This window comes from Spermophilus citellus, assembly GCF_964194105.1.
Source record: "Spermophilus citellus genome assembly, chromosome: 3".
NCBI classification, from domain to species: domain Eukaryota; kingdom Metazoa; phylum Chordata; class Mammalia; order Rodentia; family Sciuridae; genus Spermophilus; species Spermophilus citellus.
Window position 1 is genome coordinate 90,644,603 of NC_138184.1, and position 20,003 is coordinate 90,664,605.

At 46.4% G+C, this 20,003-nt stretch overlaps 1 long non-coding RNA gene across 3 annotated transcripts in view; it reads left to right on the forward strand.

The window, feature by feature from the left end:
• LOC308645647 overlaps window positions 1-19,316 on the forward strand; it is a 35,240-nt gene extending 15,924 nt beyond the window's left edge. For all 3 annotated transcript variants that reach the window (XR_014021254.1, XR_014021255.1, XR_014021256.1), the window contains exons 4-5: window positions 15,355-15,420; window positions 15,528-19,316. This is a non-coding gene — a long non-coding RNA (uncharacterized lncRNA). The remainder of the gene's footprint in view (window positions 1-15,354; window positions 15,421-15,527) is intronic.
• Window positions 19,317-20,003: the final 687 nt, after the last annotated feature.

A 20,003-nucleotide genomic window follows, 5' to 3' on the forward strand; every position in this document is an offset into this window, starting at 1 on the left:
AAGGTGTCCTAAAAAGATTTTTTTTTCTCAGTGCTAGTGATAGAACCCGGGTCCTTGCAGCATTTAGGCTCTGCCACTGAGCTATATGCCCAGCCCCAAAATTCAGTTTTTTTATTTGCCCCATCTTGTTGTTCTTCCTGAGGGTAAAGTGATTACTACCTCCTTTGAGAGGTGGGCAAGAGTTTGCCCTGCATGACGACAGTAGCCTTCTTGCCTGTTTTGTTGCTGACTAAGCTGGGACTGATGGGAATAAATTACTGCCAGTGGTCACACAGCTACTGAGTATTTGACCGAGAATTTGAACTTAGGCCTTTTGCCTGCAAGTTCAGTATTCTCCCCACACATGTTGGGATTCTTACTGCTTATGAATGTTACACATTTACTAGGTAGATGAGATAAGCTGGGGCCATCCCTGAAGGAAATCATCCTGCCCCATTATTCAGGGGTTTGAATGTGGTGTTGAAGAGCAAGAAAAAAAGTAGTGGAGTGCAAACCGTGTCCTCACAGTCTCACTAAAGTCAGACTTGTAAAAACCACCTGTGCATAGAGGGCGAAGAAGGAGAAACTGGTGGGTGGAAGCAGGGAGGAGCAGGAGACAGACGCGCAGCATCAGCGCAGCTTCTGGCTTTGAGCAAAGGAGGAGCCGTCATCACCAGATTAGATCATCAGGTCCTCAGGAGCCTCTGCCTATGAAATGACATTCTTGGCAGATGAAAGAACATGTCATGTGCTAATTAAAATACAGGAAACAAATATTTATTTAGCTCAGCCATGCTCTGGGCCTTGTGAGTAGGTGCTTTCACATGCATTCGCTTTTCTAATCATCCCAGCAAAGTACTGAGATGGGGCTGTCCCTACGGGTGCAGATCTGACTGGGATCAGCCACAGATACAGCAAGTGGCAGCACCAAGACAAGACCTGCACCCAGCTGGGTCATTCTGTAGGTTATTCCTGAGAGGACTTTGCTGAAGGAGGCAATGGGGTATCTGCCAGTGTCTTCCTTCTCAGACTCAGAAGAAAACTTGGCATCGTTCCCTTGATAATTTTTGTTGCTCTTCTGTGGACTGAATTTCAGTCTCTGGTAATTTCCAGTTAAAAGAAAAATCAGACACAGCTTCTTTTGTCTTTTCTCCATTGGGAGTCATTGAACTGAGTCATGTGAAGAGCAGTTTTCCCTAGGACAAAATGAGAGCTTCTCTTCCCTATACCTCTTAAAACGTAGGGCCCAGTTGAATTGGGTCTTCTGTGAGAGGAACCAGAGGCCCTTGGACTTGAGGTTCGTAAGGTGTAAAGAAACATGAGCAGCAGTAAGGGAGGAGAAAAAAGAGGGGCAGGTGAGGGGCCCATGCGTGAGATGGATGGGGAAAGTGGGCTACAGGGAGGCTGAAGGACCATTGTTGTTGGACTCCCTTCTAGCGCTCAGGAGTCACACTGGATTGCCACAGTCTTTTCTGGTCAGCTGGTGCTAGAGACAGACAAGGAGGCAGCAAAAGTGAAATAAAATCCTCTTCTGTCAGTAAATGAGCAAATGTTTTAGGAAGTCTGACCTTATTCCAAAAAGGAGAAGAGTAGATTCTGATTGAGCTTAAAGTTTTAGATGGAAAATCCTGATTGGAGTCATAACCACTTTTGACACATCTAAAAAGTTGATTAGAAAACCTTGGGGAGGGCTGGGGCTGTAGCTCAGTGGCAGAGCGCTTGCCAAGCATGCGTGAGGCATTGGGTTCGATCCTCAGCACCACATAAAAATAAACAAATAAAATAAAGGCATTCTGTCCACCTACAAACACAAAAACGTTAAAAAAAAAAAAACTTGGGGAAGTTTCTCCTGTTAGATTGGAGGCAGTGATTAATTATTAATGACACACTCTGGGCATGCTAGCCACTCCATGGGCACCGGGTGAGGGGCCGATTCCCATATTCAGAAGTGCACAGTGGAGTGCCAAGGTAGCTGAGAGGTGCAGGCCTTTGGAGGATAGAAGCTTGGACTGTGTCTTAGGGCCGGGCTACGATGATTGGCACCCCCTTTCGCCTACTGCCTTTAGCTTCCCTAGGGAGGATGAAGGAGTCCAAGACTGCACACTGAGAAAAGCATCCTGGCCAGCAGACCTTCCCACGAGCTATAGGCTGGAGTGTGAGGTGGGGGAACAGTAGCTGCAGGCCTTAGCAGCCATGGAGTGGACTTGGAACAGCAGGCAGGCTCTTCTCCAGAGTTTCTTCAAGAGCCTGGTGAGAGGCCTGGGACTCAGGGTGGGGCTCACTGTGAACTTTATTGGTGATGGGCCCAGGGCACTTGCAGAAGACCTCACATGAGGAAGAGCAGCCCTGGCATCTTCAGGAGTGGAGTGCTAGGAAGAGTTTGGGAACTGGGCAGGGCTTTAGGGGGACGTGAGCCTGCCTGGGGCAGTGGATGGGTATCTTCCAGGCTACCAGCAACTTCACAGGATGCTTAGTGAGCCATGGTGTTGATGAGTGAGGGATGGAGCTGCTGCAGTGAGCTCACTGGAAGGCACAGCTGAGCAGGGAGGGGTCAAGTGACCTGAGCTCCCCCAAGCTCGTTCCTTGTATGTATTTTAGACTGGGACTTTCTGAAGGGATGGTGGGATAGTGAGGAGCAGCTCTATTAGGAACAGCTTTGCCAGGCAGAGCTGGGGCAGTAAGAACCACAGTTTGAGGAAAGTGTTCCTGACCCATCTTACAGACAGAAAGCCTATAGTCTGAGGTGAGGGCAGCAGTGGGCACTGTGCTTAGCATTGTGCTATGGTCCCTTCCTTTGCTGGTGGAGCCAAAGGACAAGTTTCTTTTCTTTTTTTAAGTGGTTCACAAATGACCTTTTCACATTAAGTATGGGATGTCGATTAGACACTTGCTGGGAACCACATTTACCTTCTGGGTTAATGCTTCCCAGACTTGACAGTATAGTAGACTTGTTAGAATTTCCTGGTGGTCTGGGCGCCATGGCCATGCCTGTAATCCCAATGGCTCAGGAGGCTGAGGTAGGAGTATCGTGAGTTCAAAGTCAGCCTTAGCAATAGCGAGGCACTAAGCAGCTTGGTGAGACCCTGTCTTTAAATAAAACTAAAAAGGGCTGGGGATGTGGCTCAATGGTTGAGTGCCCCTGAGGTTATTCCCCAGGACCCACCCCCCCAAAAAAAAATAAAAATGAAAAAGAATCCCCTGGTGTTCCTTGCAGTTTCTGATTTGGAAGCTACAGGCCATAGGTTTTGCAATTCTGATAAACTATCAATGAGGCTGACAGGGCTGTTCTGTGGATCTCTTTCTGAAATCATTTCCAGAGCCACTTTTCCTTTTCTGCGTGCTATGGCTACATAGTGTGAATGTTAACCTTAGTCACTCCAAGAAATTATAGAACAGAAAGAAAGGTAGAAAAACCCAGTAACTATGGAGGGTTGTCCTAGGACCACTGTTAGAATGTGTGACTTTTTTTTTGTATGAAGAATTGAACTCCAAGGCACTCAACCACTGAGCCATATCCTCAGCCCCTTTTATTTTTTATTTTGAGACAGGGCCTTGATAAGTTGCAGAGGCTGGCTTTGAACTTGTGATCCTACTGCTTCAGCCTTCTGAGCCACTGGGATTACAGGTGTGCACCACTGTTCATACCTGGATATAAAAGAAACAGAGTTCTTTTATATCACTTTGATGCTCTCTCCCAGTTCATAGTACTCGGGAGAAAAAGACTGGTTGAACTCAGTTCTTGCCCTTTGATTATATCAGGTAGATATATCTAAACAGGAAACAGCACAGTTAGGGAAGAAATAGAAGCTGGAGGCTGAGCTGTTCACTGCAGGCTCCTAAAGCCATCTTTTGGTTAATGGTGTGTGTTCCCTGTGTTTACCAGGCAGGCAAGTTGAAGAAATTAAAAATATATATATATTAGTTATTGTATGTAGGCATTATAATAAAGGCTTGTTCATTGTCTTGTTTCCTTTTCACAGAATCCTAAGAGATGAAGGTGTGGGTATTATTTCCCTTTTTTGTTAGAGGAGGTTGAGTCCTAAGGATAAATAACTTGCTTGAAGTCATACAATTAGTAACAGGAGGGCTAGAATTTGAATGCTGAGATGTTTGTGCTGCAGTATAAAGTGCTGGCAGAAACTGCCGCTTCCTGGCATGTGATGTGGCTTTTCACAGGAGTGGAGGGAGCTGGAGGTGCATAGAGAGCCTTGGTTTGGGAAATCAAGAGCTCTCAAGAACAAGGTTAAATGTAGCCTGGATGCATGAAAAGCCTGGCAACTTCAAGAAAGAAGCTCTCAGGTCTACCAAATTATGACTTTGCTTGCGATGGGAACAGACTCCTTCATAGAATAAAAAGACAAGATATGCAGTCAGAGGACAGCAGGTAGAGTGGGCCAGTCCGAGCTTTGTCATGCATTGTAATTTCTTACTGGGGCCAGTTAGATAGCAGTGCCTGGCCAAGAAGGGACCGTAGCTCACTCCTGTACAACTGAGACAGGGCCTGCTTGTTTTTCCTTTTTTGGAACTGGCTTTCAAACCCAGGGCTTTGTGTGTGCAGGGCAAGCACTTTACCCCTGAGCTACATCCCAGCCCACCTGTGAACATTCTGCATTGTCTATCATATGAGCTTACTGGGGGACACCTCGTATCCAAACCATAACAAGCTGTATCCTCAGGGGTGTGCCTGTCAGAGGCCCACTCACAACGTTGGGACTGTCACTTTCCCCTCCTCCATAGCAAACTATGGTAAGTGCGCAGGCCACATCTAATCTTTCGATCATCAGATTCTGTGGAGCCGTGCCCATTGTCCAACATGTTTGTAGTATATGCCATTGTGATCCTGTGTCTGAGAGGTCAGCTCCTATGACTGGCATCATAACAGCTCTCTTCTAGGTCCACAATTTGGTGGGCCGGCTTCACTGGGTGTCACCAGTATCAGCTGCTCATCAACTTGTCTTGGGAGCTGGGACTATAGGAACTTTCTCTAGAACCCTTCCGGTTAGTTGAGGGACCTAGAAGTCAGTGTGAGTCTTTGTACTTCCCAGTTACTGGCCTAGTGCCTGTGGAGAGCCTCACCTGACCCCCATGGCATCATCGCTGGCTCTCACTTGTGGGAAGATGAGTCACTGTGTCAACTCACAGCATATGGTGGGGTTTTGGTGGAGGGTAGAGGCAGAAACATCTTCCCTATTTTCATTTTTATTGTTTCCAGAAAGTGCCCTTATCACTTTGGATGGCAAATTTATATACCACACATTCTGATAGTTCTGATTCTGGATAGGAAGTTAATGTGATCTTTTTTGAAATAGATGCAACTGACATGTCACACAGCCTGCTACTGGAGTGGCAATATCCACAGCCAGTGCTTCCTAGGCATCCTGAAGCCAGAACACTGAAGAAAGTCTACCAGGCTTGGTTGTCTCAATAATCAGAGGCAATTTTCACTTGATATTTATGAAAGTTTAGTTGTTCAAAGAACTTGAGTTTTTTTGTTTGTTTGTTTTTATGCCAGCATTCTGATTTTATGGTAAATGTATTCCTGATAGAAAAAGGAGAGCTCAGTCCCAAGATCTGGAGAGGAGTGGTGTTGGCATGGACCTGAAACAGGATTGTGGATACTACTTCTGTTCCTGAAAGGAGGAAAGAAGGACTGGAATCACCCAGTGTTGCTCTCTGGTAGTATGGAGGGATCTGGCTCCACGTCAGAGAGAGGCTGCACGTACAGAGAATGGGTTGGGGCCACACAAGCATTCTCGGCTGTGTGGAAAGCCCAGCTGGAGACACTACCTTGAAAACTATGGCAGTCTTATGATTTTCTCTGTCAGCATGTGAAGACCGGATTGGTGTAGGCACGAGTTTCTTCCAGGTGGATGGCCTCTTGGAGAATCTCTGTCCTTCAGAGAGTCAGCTGTTCCTCATGCAGCATCCTCATTTCAGCATGCAGCATGGGTGACTAAGCCCTGGGACAGGCCTATGCCCACCCTCAGTGCTGCTGGCAGGTCACCATGTCTCTCTGGTCACACTGCTCTGTACACAGCCATCTTAAGCCACCTAATGCTCCTCAGGTCCTTGCTTGCTTTGTCCCCTGCAGACAACCTTGCTTCCTGCTTCAGGGCAGTCAGCACTGGCAGCTGCACTGCAGCCTGTGGGGCTGCTCCCTGCTTTTATGCTGTCCTGCCTCTGCTACGACGCTCATCCCTCTCCTTGGGCTTTGGATCCTGTCTCCATTCATCTGTCCATGATTTGTCTGCCCTAGTTTCAGTCTTCCCTCTCGATGGAGTTCTTCCCATCTTTTCCTTTCTTGAACTCTTCTTGAGGAACACTATACAAGTTCACAGGTCACGGGGCTAGGTAACTTCTCCCAGCTGTGATATGAGCATGACCAGGACCGCTCTCGCCGCTTCCTAACAGTGTCCGTTCATTTTGCCCATGTTGAAATGTTATTAAGTAGGATCAGGCAGTACTACTTCTTCAGACTTGGTCATTAGGTGTTGGGTTTTGGTAGGTGAAGTCCCAGGGTCTTTCTCTTCACTTGGATCTTCTTCCTGGACCATCTCATTCCTCCCCTGGCTTCTGGTACTTTGTAAATGTTACTTGATGAAGTCCTGGCATCTTATCACAGTGACAGTTCCTTTCATCCAGTTGCTGTCCTTCACATCTACTTTTGATGGGCATGTCTAAAATTGAGATCATGATCTTAATCACCAAGCCTTCATCTTCTGTATTTTCCTTTCTTAATGAACATTCAGCTATTCCAATAGAAGATCTTGGCAGAATGGGTAAGGGAGAAGGTTATGCCACTGAGCCTGATGGGCTTTTCTTTCACTGTCACCACCACTTAGACCATCATTCTAACCCAGACTGCTAAGGCAGTTCCAATTCCCTAACGCGTGGACCCTCACCCACTCTTGCTTCCCACCCATCAATTCTGTACTTTACAGTTTTTTATGAAAAATGCAAACCTGATGTTATCAGACTTTAAAATAGGCAACAACTAGCCATCAGTGCTTTCTTCTGCTCCCAGGATAAAGATCCCACTTGCAGCCTCTCCTGCACTTCTCTCCCCTCCCATTGTGCTGAGATCTTCTGGCTTTCAGTCACATAGACCTCTTCCTAATTTCCAAGTGCACCACTGCTTTGCATTTCCTTTTACCAAGCTGCGTGTCTCCCTCGCCTTTTAAAGTCCACCTCCAGATTGAGCCCAGCTCCCCTTCCTTCTGGTGGCCTCCTGGCCTTCTAGGCAGGTCAGCCTCCATCTTAGGTGAGCCCTCAGAACTGTCCAGGCTGTTTTGAAGCACTCAGTGTAGTTTCAGGTTCACACCTCTGTGTGGACCCCTTTTATGGGTCCCCGTCTTGCTCTGGATGTCCATGGGAGGAAGCCAGGTGGTGCTCCGTACAGACTCATCACTGAGTAGATGTTTGTTGCCTGAACTAACTACCTGGGAGAGAGAGTTGAAGGCATTTTACAAACCCCCTAATGCCATGTGTGCCATTTTCCTGCTCGTCATGGAACAGGGAGAGGAAGGGCAGATGGGACCAAAGGAGAAGACAGGAAAGGAGGCACAGTGTGTGCTAGTGTGGAGGTATGGCTGGGAGGGGCAGAGGTCAGGCATGTCCAGTTGGTAAGCAGCAAAAAGGAGCATACTTTAAAGAGCCACGGGAGGCTTTAAGCCAAGGGGAGTGAAGTTATCTTATTAATGCTTTAAAAGATTAAGGTGAGGCTGGGGTTATAGCTCAGTGGTAGAGCGCCTGATTCGCATGCATGAGACACTGGGTTTGATCCTTAGCACCCATTAAAAAATAAATAAAATAAAAATATTGTGTCCATCTACAACTTAAAAAAAAAGATTAGGATGATTGCCAGTAGAGGCCAGTTTTGGAGGAGCAAGACTGAAAGCAGAGAGCGGTGACTTGCAAGCTCTTGGTGGAGTCTGGGAGGAGGGGCTGTGCTCAGGCAGGCTGGGCTTGGGAGGCAATGGAGAGGTGACAAGGCCAGGATTGGAGATACCCTGGGGGCAGGAGGAACTGAAGTTGACATGTAGGTGGATGTCATTGCCACTTATTGAGATAGGGAAGTGTGAGGAAGGACAATCCCAGGGGAGTTTGGTTTGGAAGTGGTATATCTGTGGGGCAGAAAAGACTGCAGGTAAGACTTGGAGCCAACATCACAATGGTATGTTGGGCTGTGTGACTGGATGAGATTGCTGGAGAGAAGGTATAGACTCAGAAAAGAAGGGGTCCTAGGTTGATACCCCTGGAAGAGTTGGAGGCAGCGGAAGAGGAAATGAGGGGTGGCAGTAAGACTAGAGGGCTGCTTGGTGAGTGAGGAAAGGTGTTTCCAACAGACGCATGGTCTCCCAGGCTGGAGAGGGTTGTTTTCACTGGTCTGGGGGGCGGGGCTGAGGGGCAGCATAGTGGTATAGAGCTCTGAAGGGGGAATGGATGTTTGGCTGATAACTGGGTGGGGCTGAGGGATCCAGAGAAGTTTATCACTAGGGGGAAACAAGAATGTGTTAGTATAGAGTGGATCCAAGACAGGGTGAACTTGAAAATGGCAGAGAGGAAACAGTTGGATGCAGGCTTTGATTCTGAACAGACTGAGGAAGTGCAGACCTGGTTGCCATGGAGGGCAGCCCCTCCGAGGAGCTAGGAGTTCCCCCAGGAGTGGAGGTGGAGGTGCAGCAGGTGCACAGTCCTACTTTTGTCTTAGTAAATTATCTTAGAGTTCCTTTCAGCTGCAGGGTAAGGGAGGCTGAAAAATACAGGAGATTTGAGAAGAAAGCAGCAGTATGAAGTGCAGTGTAAAATACTGGGAAAGTGTGTACATTCAAGACTAGATAATTGGGGGGACAGGTATTCAAGTGTCCACTAGAGATTGTGATCTTGCACGAAGTAATTCTTGGTGCTGTCCAGCTGCCTGGTGCTGTGTAGACAGGTGAAGGGTTGGGTTTCAGTAAAATTGGGACAGTGACTCAGAGGAGTGGAGAGTGAACAGTGATGGCAGACTTGGAGTCCTTGTGGGGCTCTGGAGAAGTGTGACTGGGCACAGGAAGCCAGTGCCAGGCAGTGGAACCCTGGGGCAGCACAAGCTGGCCCCAGATGGGTTGCTTAGCACGGGTTTGGTAGGCAGCACAGTTACTGCTGAGGTCAGAGCCAGGGTGCAGCCATAGGTGGTGGAGGGGACAGGGAGGGAGCAGGGAGAGGCTGCAGAAACTGAGCTGGAATGGGAAGCAGGAAGGAAGGAAAGCAGGATCACAGAGGTCAGACTGGAGGCAGTGGCTGCCTCAGTGGGGAGGTGGGGTGTGGTCAAGCGCAGTTCCACTGGTTGTGGACAGAGGGCCAGCAGACCTCCCTTGAGCCTGACTGCTGTCCTATGTTATGATGTGATTAGATTGATGTGGGTTGTTGGTGTCATTGGCAGAGTTTATTCAGATCTGTAATTTAGAATGCTGTTGTGTATTGTTCTTGTGGCTTAAGATTCCTTTATTCCAGCAATCTTGTGAGCAAAGGCTGTTTTTTTTTTTTAATGAAATTTAAAAATAAACTCAAGTAGAGAAAATAACAAATGTATCCTTTGGGCCCATCACCACAGGGATTGAAGAGCTGGGTTCAGGTTTTTGCTATTCTTATTGCTGTTACATGAGGAGGCCATTCATTTCCTAAATTGGGGTTTGTGAAAGACTATGGGTCACATATTGGTCTCATCAGCCACAACATAGCACACATGAAATCACTATTTTCAAACAGGAAATAAATACAGCATCTCTTTGTCTTCTCTTTAGTGTCCAAAGCTTGCTTCTTTGCATTTTGACTTATTAATACTATTTAAAACATGTTTTTGTGACAGGCCAGGATGTCTGCATTATCTCAATTTATAATTGAAAAAGAAGGTTAGGTTATATGTTTGCCTGAAGTTCTAAGGCTAAGCCAGGATCATTTTTAAATCCCCTTCTCCCTAGTCTACCTTTTGGGCTAAGCATCATTCAGTTCCCCAGTCTTTGGAAAACCACCTCTGTCTTCTCTCCCCATGCCCTAAGCATCTGTCTCCCCATCAGACCTCAGTGCTCTGCCTCTGGTGCCAGCCAGTCGTTGGCCTGCATCTCCCTGCCAGTGTTCTTCTCCCAGTGTGCCCTTCTGCAAGCCTCATTTCCTCCATCTGGCATGGTGATGGTAGTTGCTGTTGTTTTTTCTCAATACAATGTAGGAGGTAGTTCCTCCTCTCTAGCCATGGCAGCAGCTTCAGGACTCTGCTGTGGTCCTGTGTCAAGGTCATGGCCTCATGTGGAATAGCACTGGTGAGCTGTCATCCTGTCTACTCAGCAGGAGCTGCTGCGCGTGTGTGCAGTGAGTGTGGTGAGCTCTGTGACTGGTGCTTGCTTAGGGCTGTAACGGGGTTTTCCTCTCCTGCTGAATCCAGATTGAGTCGTATCCAGCCTGTACTGAGTGTCGTCTGGATCAGCCTCTGCTCTCTAGAACGTGGGATGCAGCTTACTGGCCTCCACCTCTATGCTGTGGATAGTTGGCATTCCTCTGATATGGTCAGTTGCCCTGTGCCAGGGGCCTGCCAGACATTGCCCTTCTGTGCACTGTTCTCACTAGCACCTGCCCTATGGAGACTGGTGCCCTCTGCTGCAACCACAGGTTCATGGTATTGAGAAAAAATTAGGGATTCCCACCTTTTTTTTTTTCTCAACAAAATTTTATTTTTTGCCTAGGTGTGTAAGATATAAAGGTGTTACACAGATGACTTCAGAGTCCACATTCAGTCCTCCCCAGCCGAGTACCTTGAGTCTTTTCCCAGGCAGAGAGGCTGTTACTTTCAAGTTCTGCCACAGACTTGAGCTGCAGTTTGAGATCTTTGCCCTGGGAGGTGTGACTGGAGCAGGTTCTGCTGCAGTAGGCTCTTGCCAGTACAGAACCTGCAGCTCAGCCTGGGCGCTGCCTCCTGAGTACCACAGCTTGGTACTTCTGGCTCCAGAAGTAGGAGTATGTGGCTGAGCAGCCCTCCAGAGGAGCAGGTTCCATCTCTCAGCCAGCTGTGCTGCATCCCTGGCTCCCGTGGTCCCTTCCATGCCCCAGCCCAGAGCATTTGTTCTTCTGGTATTTAAGACTAGTTGTTTACTCCTGGTATCTTAGCATCAGTTACCATTGGTTTTACCTATGCTGAGAGGTTAGCACTGGCACAGACTTTTTTGGGCATCACAGACTCAGGCCTCCCCGTGGCAGGGGCAGGGAGAGAGGGAAGACCTTCTGTGGAGGTGGAGCATGAGGCATGTGACTGTATGTTGACTTTGGCTCCCAATAACTTAAGGAGTAGTCCTCCTGAGGTGTAGGTTGGGTATACCCTGAGGTTGTAGGTGTGGAGTCTGCATGTTTCTCTTAGCAGTCAGGCCACAGCAGTGGGGGGCTGCCTTCTTCCTTAGGTCACAGAGGTGGTCTTGCCTGTGTGGGCTTGTTACCTGAACCAACTTTTTTTTTGTTTGTGTATGAGTGATACTGAGAACCTAGGGGGCACTCTTAACACTAAGCTATATCCCTAGCCTTATTATTTTTTTTTTTTAATTTTGAGACAGGGTCTCACTAAGTTGTTGAGGCTGGCCTACAACTTGTGGTCCTCCTGCCTCAGCTTCCTGGGTCTCTGGGGTCACATGTGTGCACCCATTTGACTGCCTTTTTTGTAGGATGTTGAATATGAGGCATGTGGATGAATCTTGAATGAGAAGTCATGGAGTGAGTTGTTCATTTGCTACCTGTGGGGTTCTGTAGCTTGTCTCCACCCCTGGATTTGCGTCTCCTTTACCTGTGTGGCTCATTTGGGCAGTGTCTCTCTGGAAGGCCCACAGGGGTGAGCCTTTTTGTTATTTGTTTGCCTTTCTGGTCTTTGGTCACATGACACATTTGCTGGAATATATTTTTATTTATTATTATTTCTTTTTTCCTAAACAGTGTAGATTATCTCTCCTACCCCCACCTTGCCATGCGGTGAGACTTTGTGGCGCTGCTCAATTCCTTCTCAATAGGAGTTCTGCGGGAGCTTGCCCGAGGCTACCTTGGATGAAGGCCTGCACATGTGGGAAGGCTTGTCAGGGAGGAGCCCAGCACCCCTCATTCCTTGGTCCTCAGTTGTCTCTGCCACAAGCCACTGCCTTCCCTTGCTCTCCAGAGACCCTGCAGCGTGTCCACCGATGCTCGGGCGAGACTGGGGAGATGGGGCCTCTGGGGAGTGCGTTTGTCTAGTTCCCAGTTTTACCTCTGTGGTGTGCATACTGCTGTTGAAGAGGAACAGAAGAAGGTCTTCTCAGTTGTTAACTGTTGGGTGTTTTTTATTTTTATTTATTTTTTTAAATAATGAGAAACTTTGACAGCACACATAGGTAGAGTACTGTACTCATCTGTTTATCACATAGATTCAGTGATTAGGATGAGTTTACCACATGTGCTGGATCTGCCCATTGCTGCTTTCCCTTTTGTCTCTTTCTTTGCTGAATTGTTTTCAGGTGCATCTCAGACATCACGTCATCTCACTCCTGGACACTTGAGGGTGTACCTTCCAGACTGTAGACTTGGCTTACATAATGCAGTGGCTTCTCCCGTAGTTAGCCATGCCCTGTGACATCTGACACCATGTCTCTAGTCACATTTCCTCTTCTTTCAGCTACTGGTTTATGTACAGCAGATTCCCAAGAAGGGTCTCCTATTACATCTGAGAGTTTCCGCCTCTTTCATCTAGATTTCTCATCCTTCATACCTTGTTGCCAAAAATGGGGCAGCTGACCTGAAGGGTGGTTAACCTCTCGCTGGTGGTCTGCTGGCTTCCTGGCAGTGCTGTCCTCAGTTCTCAAGAGGCCCCCTCAGGTTCTACACAGCCTATGGCAGTGAGCTGGCCCTGCAGCAGCTCCACAGGAGACACCTGTTCTGTTTGCTCCATTTTTTTTTTTTTTTGAGTCATGCTGAGATTGCTTTGTGGCTTCAGGTGATGACTGCCTGACTTGGCAGCTTGTTTTCACCTGTGCCCATCCTGCCTGCATCAGGGGCTTACTGGGGTCCATATTCACTAGCTAGGTTGTTTGGTAGTTTGGGAGAAAGTTCATGGAGCAGCAGGTGCTGTATTGTTTCCCTCTCAATTGCCAGAGTTTGCTCTTGGTGCCTTTGTTGCTTCCATTTTGTCCAGCACCCAGTTCTCCCCTCCGCTCTCTGCCTCCTCTTTCTCCCTGCCTGTTCAGTTTTGCATATTTAATGTGTTTCTGTCGATTGCATTTCTTACTCCCTTTGATGTTCTGAGGCTTTCTGTCATGACAAGATGTTCCAAGCTTGTTTTGTAAGTGGTGCCTATAGTGGTGAACCAGCTATTCCGCCCAGGATCCCTTTGCCTCTTGGTGGGAGGAGGGAAGGGGCTGTGGGTGTGCTCCTTCCTGCCTGTTCCAACTCCTTCCAGACCATTTCAGTGACAGCTTTAAAGAAAAAAAACAAGAATTTAAACTTAGATTTACTACATTAACTTTTATGTTACAGGATTCTTTTTTAACTTAGATTTTTGTGTTTGTCTTATTTTTCTTTCTTCGAGTATTGGTTCCTAACAACGATATTATAAATTACTTTTCATTATCCTGCTCTGCAAAAACACCAGTTAAGCTGCTGAATTAAGTTTTTTTCTTTGCAGCTTTATCAATAGAATATGCTCTTCTGGGGTAGCTGGTACACTGTTCAGACATCATTTGTAGATATGTCACCAACATGAGAGTTGAGGGTCAGTCTCTCTTTTTTTTTAGTTTTATGGAGTTTTTCTATTTCGTTCTATTTTTTGAATATATAAACATCTCTGTTTCTAACGTTAACAAAACTACAAAACAAGGTTTATTCAGATAAATCTCACTTCTCTTTCTTCCTCCCTGGTAGGTAGTCATTAAATAAAGGTTACCCTTTACCATTTTTTTATTTTTATACATTTAGACAGATATGATACATTCATATTCCTTTTATTGCACAAAAGGAAACATGGTCTTCTGGGCCTTCCAATTTTCACATAGTGGTATTACCTTGGTTCACACACAATATACACACGTGCGCGCACGCACACACACACACACACACCATGTTTTTAATGACTAAGCAGCATTTCATTGGAAGGAAGTGCTGGAATTGATTCAGGTAGGCACCTATGTATGGGCCTTGAGTTGCCGGCAGTTTTGCTGTGACAGGTACTGTCCAAGGAATCCTGCTCCTCCATCATTTCCTGTTTTTAGGAAATTCTGAGTATCTAGTTGAATATCACAATCCTAACACATCTAGAAGCAGTCTGGTTTATTTTGCCATCTTAATTTTAAAGAAGTCTCCTTGGTTTCCTGTGTGCAGTACCTCATTGAAATTCATTTTAAGAAGGTCTATTGATTTCATTTAGCTTATCAAAATATCACTGTGTAAAATACGAGGGATGGAAAGATGCTGGCATTGTTTTAACCCTCAGAAGATTTAAGGTTGAGGATTTTGGGATTGATTTTCTTCTTTGATCTCCTCTATGTTTTATTTTGTGTATTTTGTCCCCTTAGGTTATCAAAAGACTAAAAAAAGGCACTGGAAAGTGTATCTTTACTGCTCTCCCTGAGTAGAGCAGGTTGTATCAGGTGCAAGGGTGTTCTCAAGGACCCTGGATAAACTCAGCACATATTAATTGAATTTCTCCTTCTGCCAGAACATAATAGTGAACAACACACACAACTTTTCCCTTGTAGCACTTAACATCCTTGTACAGAAGATGGATCTAAAACCAGGGAACAGAGAAGGTGATTACTAGTTGTATGTGCTTTGAAAGTATCAAATGAGATTCAGAGTCGAGCCAGGGGTGGGGCAGCTGACACACAGAGCCACACAATGGAAGAGAGCAGTTCCAAAACTGGTGACAGGCACAAATTCCCTGGGGTAGGAAGAACTTGGGGTATGTGAGAATCAGAAGAAATCAGTGTCAGAAAGCAGTGACTGAGGTAGAAAAGAGCAAAGACCAGGTCCTGCAGAGCCTTGTTTTTAGGGTAAGGATTTGGATTTCATTTTGAATACATCAGGAAACCATCAAGGACGATTAAGCAGGGGGATGATGTTGGATATTCGATGTATATGTACTTTTTCTTTCCATAGATTAGGAGGCAACTCACATATGAGGTATTGATCTCCAAAAGCAGCAGTATTAATCCTTCTGAAGTTTAGAGTGGAGGTTATATTTCTCCTTGTTCCTTTGTGCAGGGCAGATGCTCTTCTTCTGCTTTATTTTCTCTTTCCGTAGTATTTCCCTTGGTGCTATGCAGATAGTTACAGTGAGCAGTTGTAACGGATGATGAACTTGATTTAGAACGGAACGTGATATCTACAAATTCTCTTCTTCAGACCTGCAAATCCAAGAGACACGTCCCTCTGGAAGAGAAGAGAACTGCGTCCTCAGGATTAAAAAAGGTCTGTGTTATTGCTATCACATTTATGTAAAGATAATTGTGGAATCAATAACAGTTTTCTGGACAGAAGAGGCATTTTCAATGTATTTATTTATGTTTCTGTTGCAGAAGACTGGTGTGCTACCTATGTAGGAATTCCCAGGAGCAAGACTCGCCACACCTGAGCTCACTGTAAAGCCTGTGCAGCTGTGCAGGAGCAGAAGGATGTACTGACCGTCCCAGGGGAGGCTGCGGATGCTCATGACCATCAGTGCTCTCTCACCCTCGAAAACTGGGTGCACACTGTGCGGTCCTTTTCCAGACGTGAGAAGTACAAGATTACTCTATGAGAGGAAGACTCCAGGGGCTTAAAGACACATGCACCTTGGCCACCCCTTGGAATGTTGACGACTCAGGATCTAAAGGAAATTCTGTGTTAGAGTATGGAATACATGTGGAAGTAAATGTCACTTTATAATCGGTAATAACACTGAGTAAGGAACACTATGCAGGAAGAAACCTTCCATAGAAAGACAGGCAGGGAAAAGCTTAGGCCGACCTTAAACTTGCCCAGCAGCTTAAGCCTGAGATAGGCTGCCAGAATGGCCAAATAAGCGACTCTATGAAGTAGCAGTCCTGTAACTGTAGTAGTTGTAAGGAAATTTTCTCCTCTAAATCACGATACCAAATAGGAAAAATGATCTACAAGTGCCCCATGTGTAGGGAATTTTTCTCTGAGAGAGCAGATCTCTTTATGCATCAGAAAATCCACACGGCCGAGAAGCCCCACAAATGTGACAAGTGTGATAAGGGTTTCTTTCACATATCAGAACTTCACATTCATTGGCGAGACCACACAGGAGAGAAGGTCTATAAATGTGATGATTGTGGTAAGGATTTTAGCACCACAACAAAACTTAATAGACATAAGAAAATCCACACAGTGGAGAAGCCCTATAAATGTTATGAGTGTGGCAAAGCCTTCAATTGGAGCTCCCATCTTCAAATTCATATGAGAGTTCACACAGGCGAGAAACCCTATGTCTGTAGTGAGTGTGGAAGGGGCTTCAGTAACAGTTCAAACCTTTGCATGCACCAGAGAGTCCACACCGGAGAGAAACCCTTCAAATGTGAAGAGTGTGGGAAGGCCTTCAGGCACACCTCCAGCCTCTGCATGCATCAAAGAGTCCACACCGGGGAGAAACCTTATAAATGTTATGAGTGTGGGAAGGCCTTCAGTCAGAGCTCCAGCCTCTGCATCCACCAGAGAGTCCACACTGGAGAGAAACCTTACAGGTGTTGTGGGTGTGGGAAGGCCTTCAGTCAGAGCTCCAGCCTCTGCATCCACCAGAGGGTACACACAGGAGAGAAACCTTTTAAATGTGATGAGTGTGGGAAGGCCTTTAGTCAGAGTACCAGCCTCTGCATCCATCAGAGAGTCCACACCAAGGAGAGAAACCATCTCAAAATATCAGTTATATAAAATGTTTTGCTAAGAATTAAAAAATCTTAAAACCCGTAAGTGCCACTAGGAAGGAAACCCTGTATGTACCTACATTGACCCAAGGAGTATTCACGGCAGTCCCTAGCAGAATGTTCTTTTTGAGGAGGCATAGGTGAGGTTGAGGTTTTGATCCATTGATTCATACCAGGTGTGTCCCACAGCTTGACTTTGAATATGGAGTCCTTCTGAGCATGTGCCCAAGATGGGTGGGCTGTCTTGCATCCCAGGTGTGGATTTTGTATCCTGGAACTCCACGATGCCTCAATAATTGAAGTACTGCTCAGAACTCCTGAGCATTGCCAGCCTCCAAGTCACCTGTGTCTGTGCTGTGCTTAGAAGTGATCCCAGATGCTCCCTCTCAGGAGCTCTTTCTCCTTCCTTCCTCTCGAGCCTTCTGGTCAATGCATTTGAAAATGGACAGCTCCCGCTAATATCGTGTTCTGGCATTTCTGAGCTTGCCACATTACAGCCCTACGTAGCTTTCCATATATCCCGTGACTTCTGAACCCACTTTACCTCACATCCTCACAGTACCCATAATTCCCCACCCCTTCCTAGGTGGCATTAAATTTCATTTTAGATTTTGGGCAACTCATAATATCCATTCACTCGGCCTCAGAGAAATCACTGGCAGACACATGCCCTGGGACTTTTCTTTAGTTGTGGATTCTGCTAATCACTGTGTCTGTATGTTAGACTTATTTTCTTAGTGGCTGCATCACATTTTTTAACTTGAATTTTTTTTTTTTTAATAGCTGAATGTAAATAGCAGGGACAAAGAAGCAAAGCAAGGTATGAGCTTGTCTTCCCTCCAGAGGCACCCGCAGGCTCCCTTATGCCCTGTGGGGAGCCCCTCTAAGCCAGGGAGCCCTTAGGAAAGGGATGGTGGGAGAGGTCACTAAGGATGTGTGTCTGTTTCTGTCACCTTGGGCAGTACTGTGTGGGAACCATTGGGGGTCAGGTGCCAGCTCTTGCTAGGCATGGATGTCTGTTGTCAGTCCATCATCTTTTCATTCTTCGTGCATTGGACAAGAATTTATTGAACACCTGCTGGGTGCTGGGAATGCCACTGAATCCGACAGACGAGGTCCCTGCTCTCGTGGAGTGTACTTCTGGTGGAGACAGATGATAAGCAAGTGAACATTAAAAATGTAGTCTGAGGTAGTGGTTAAGTGCTATGAAGAAAATAAACTAGGGTGGTGATGTAGAGTGGTGGGGGGTGGGGGGCATTAGCTAGGGTCGGGGAGCCTTGCTGAGGGCAGCTGGGACTGGGCAGGCACAGAGGTGGCGCACCAGTGGGACCACGCAGGTGCCGCTGGGTGCTGCCTGCCCTGGCGGACAAAAGGCAGGCACCAGAGGTAGCGGCGGCGGGAGGGGGAGGGATGCTGAGCTCTCAGTGTCCAGACTTTGTAGGCCTATTACGTTTTGTTTGTTTTGCTAGATATTAAAAACTCATGTGGAGGAACTCAAGGAATGTTTAGAAGACCAAAAGTCCCCAATGACAAGAACAAAAAGCAACCCATGTTTTCCTCATTTCTCATTCCTGTCATTGATTTCCCACAGGCAGGCCTTTTGCTCAGGAAGTCTTTGGGGAAACTAGGATCTTTGAAGCTCTGAAATGGGTGGTCAGGTTGGTGGTGTCTGTCAGCTGTCTAAGTTGGAAAATGAATTCAAGATAGTCGTGGAAATACTGTATCTGAGCTTGGTTTTCCCTCCATGTTTGAATTTGTTTCTTCTGTTTGGCTGGAAGGGGTTTTTGCATAACTAAAACCTCCATGCATAAAGGAGATTTAAAAGGAGCGAAGGATTCAGTGGGTGGGCCGTGAGGTGAGAGGTGGGACTTGGAGATAAATTTAGTCCAGATGCCTCTGCTGAGAGTTTGCTGAGTTGCTTCACAGGTATTTCCTCCTTTTTGCAAAGAAGAGGGCTGGTTTAGTTATCTGCTGAAGCCCCTTCCAGGCCTGAAGTCACAACTGCGGTTTACTGTAGTGTCTTATCACTCTTCATGTCACAGTAGCGTGGAGCATTAGAGAAAAGCCTAGACTTTTAGTTGATAGAGAGCCAGTTGAAATATCATTGATAGATTTTTAGTTTTTAGGAAAAATTGGTTTGATTTCTAGTTTTATTACTATTAGGTATGTGAGCTTGGGCAGATCGCTTGATCTTTGAGTCTAGTTTTCTCACAAAATGAGGATATTAGGCTAAATGATTTCCGAGTTTCCAGCTAGTCCTAGAGTTCTATATTTCTACATAGTTGAATTATTTTATCATGCTGTTGCTGGGGAATATGACTAACATTTTTGAAGCTACTAATTTTATGTCAAGCTTTAAAGTCCATAATTGTTATCTTCAGAAAATATTATTTGACCTACAGTATGTCCAAATCAATTTAATAAAATCACTTTATAACAGGGTTCTGTGCTTGACGTGTAGTTGTGTGGACTCAGTGGTCATCATGGGGCTGGAGTGTGGGTTGGTGTGTACATTGTACCCTGGATTTCACATCTAATTCAACCAGCTTAAAGTGTTGGCAACAGACTCGTTCTCTGATCTGTCCTGTCATTTTACCTGCCTGGTGCCGGTGGGCCTGCCTTGCCCCCTGAGCCCTGCTCTTATCCCTTCTGACTGTGACTCGCTCGTGGTGAAGTGTGGACCATGCTTGCTGACCATAGTCTGGAAGCCACCAGCTGCCAGAGTGAAGTCTGTGTTCTGGTCTCAGCTGACATGGTCATAGCCTTCTCAGGGGAGCAGGAAGGAGAAGTTGCTAAGATTTGGGTGGGAGAGGGATCCTGAGTGACTCTGCAGCTTCTCACATCTAAGGTGGGCAGAGATCCATCGAAGAGCCCCACCTTCAGATGGTCTGCCTTCAGGGAATAGGCATGTGTCACGTCAGCATGGCCATGAAGCTAAGGGACCTTCTAACTCTTGGTGCTCTTCTAAAGAATTTTAAGCTGTATTAAGCATTGTGCAATTTGCTGTTACTCTCAGAGATTTGGGCAAAGAAGATGTGAATAGAGAGCATGTATCCGAAGCAGGGGAAAAAACACCCAGTCATAAAATCAGCCCAGGAAGAGATGCCAGGCCTGGCACTACTGCGGGGG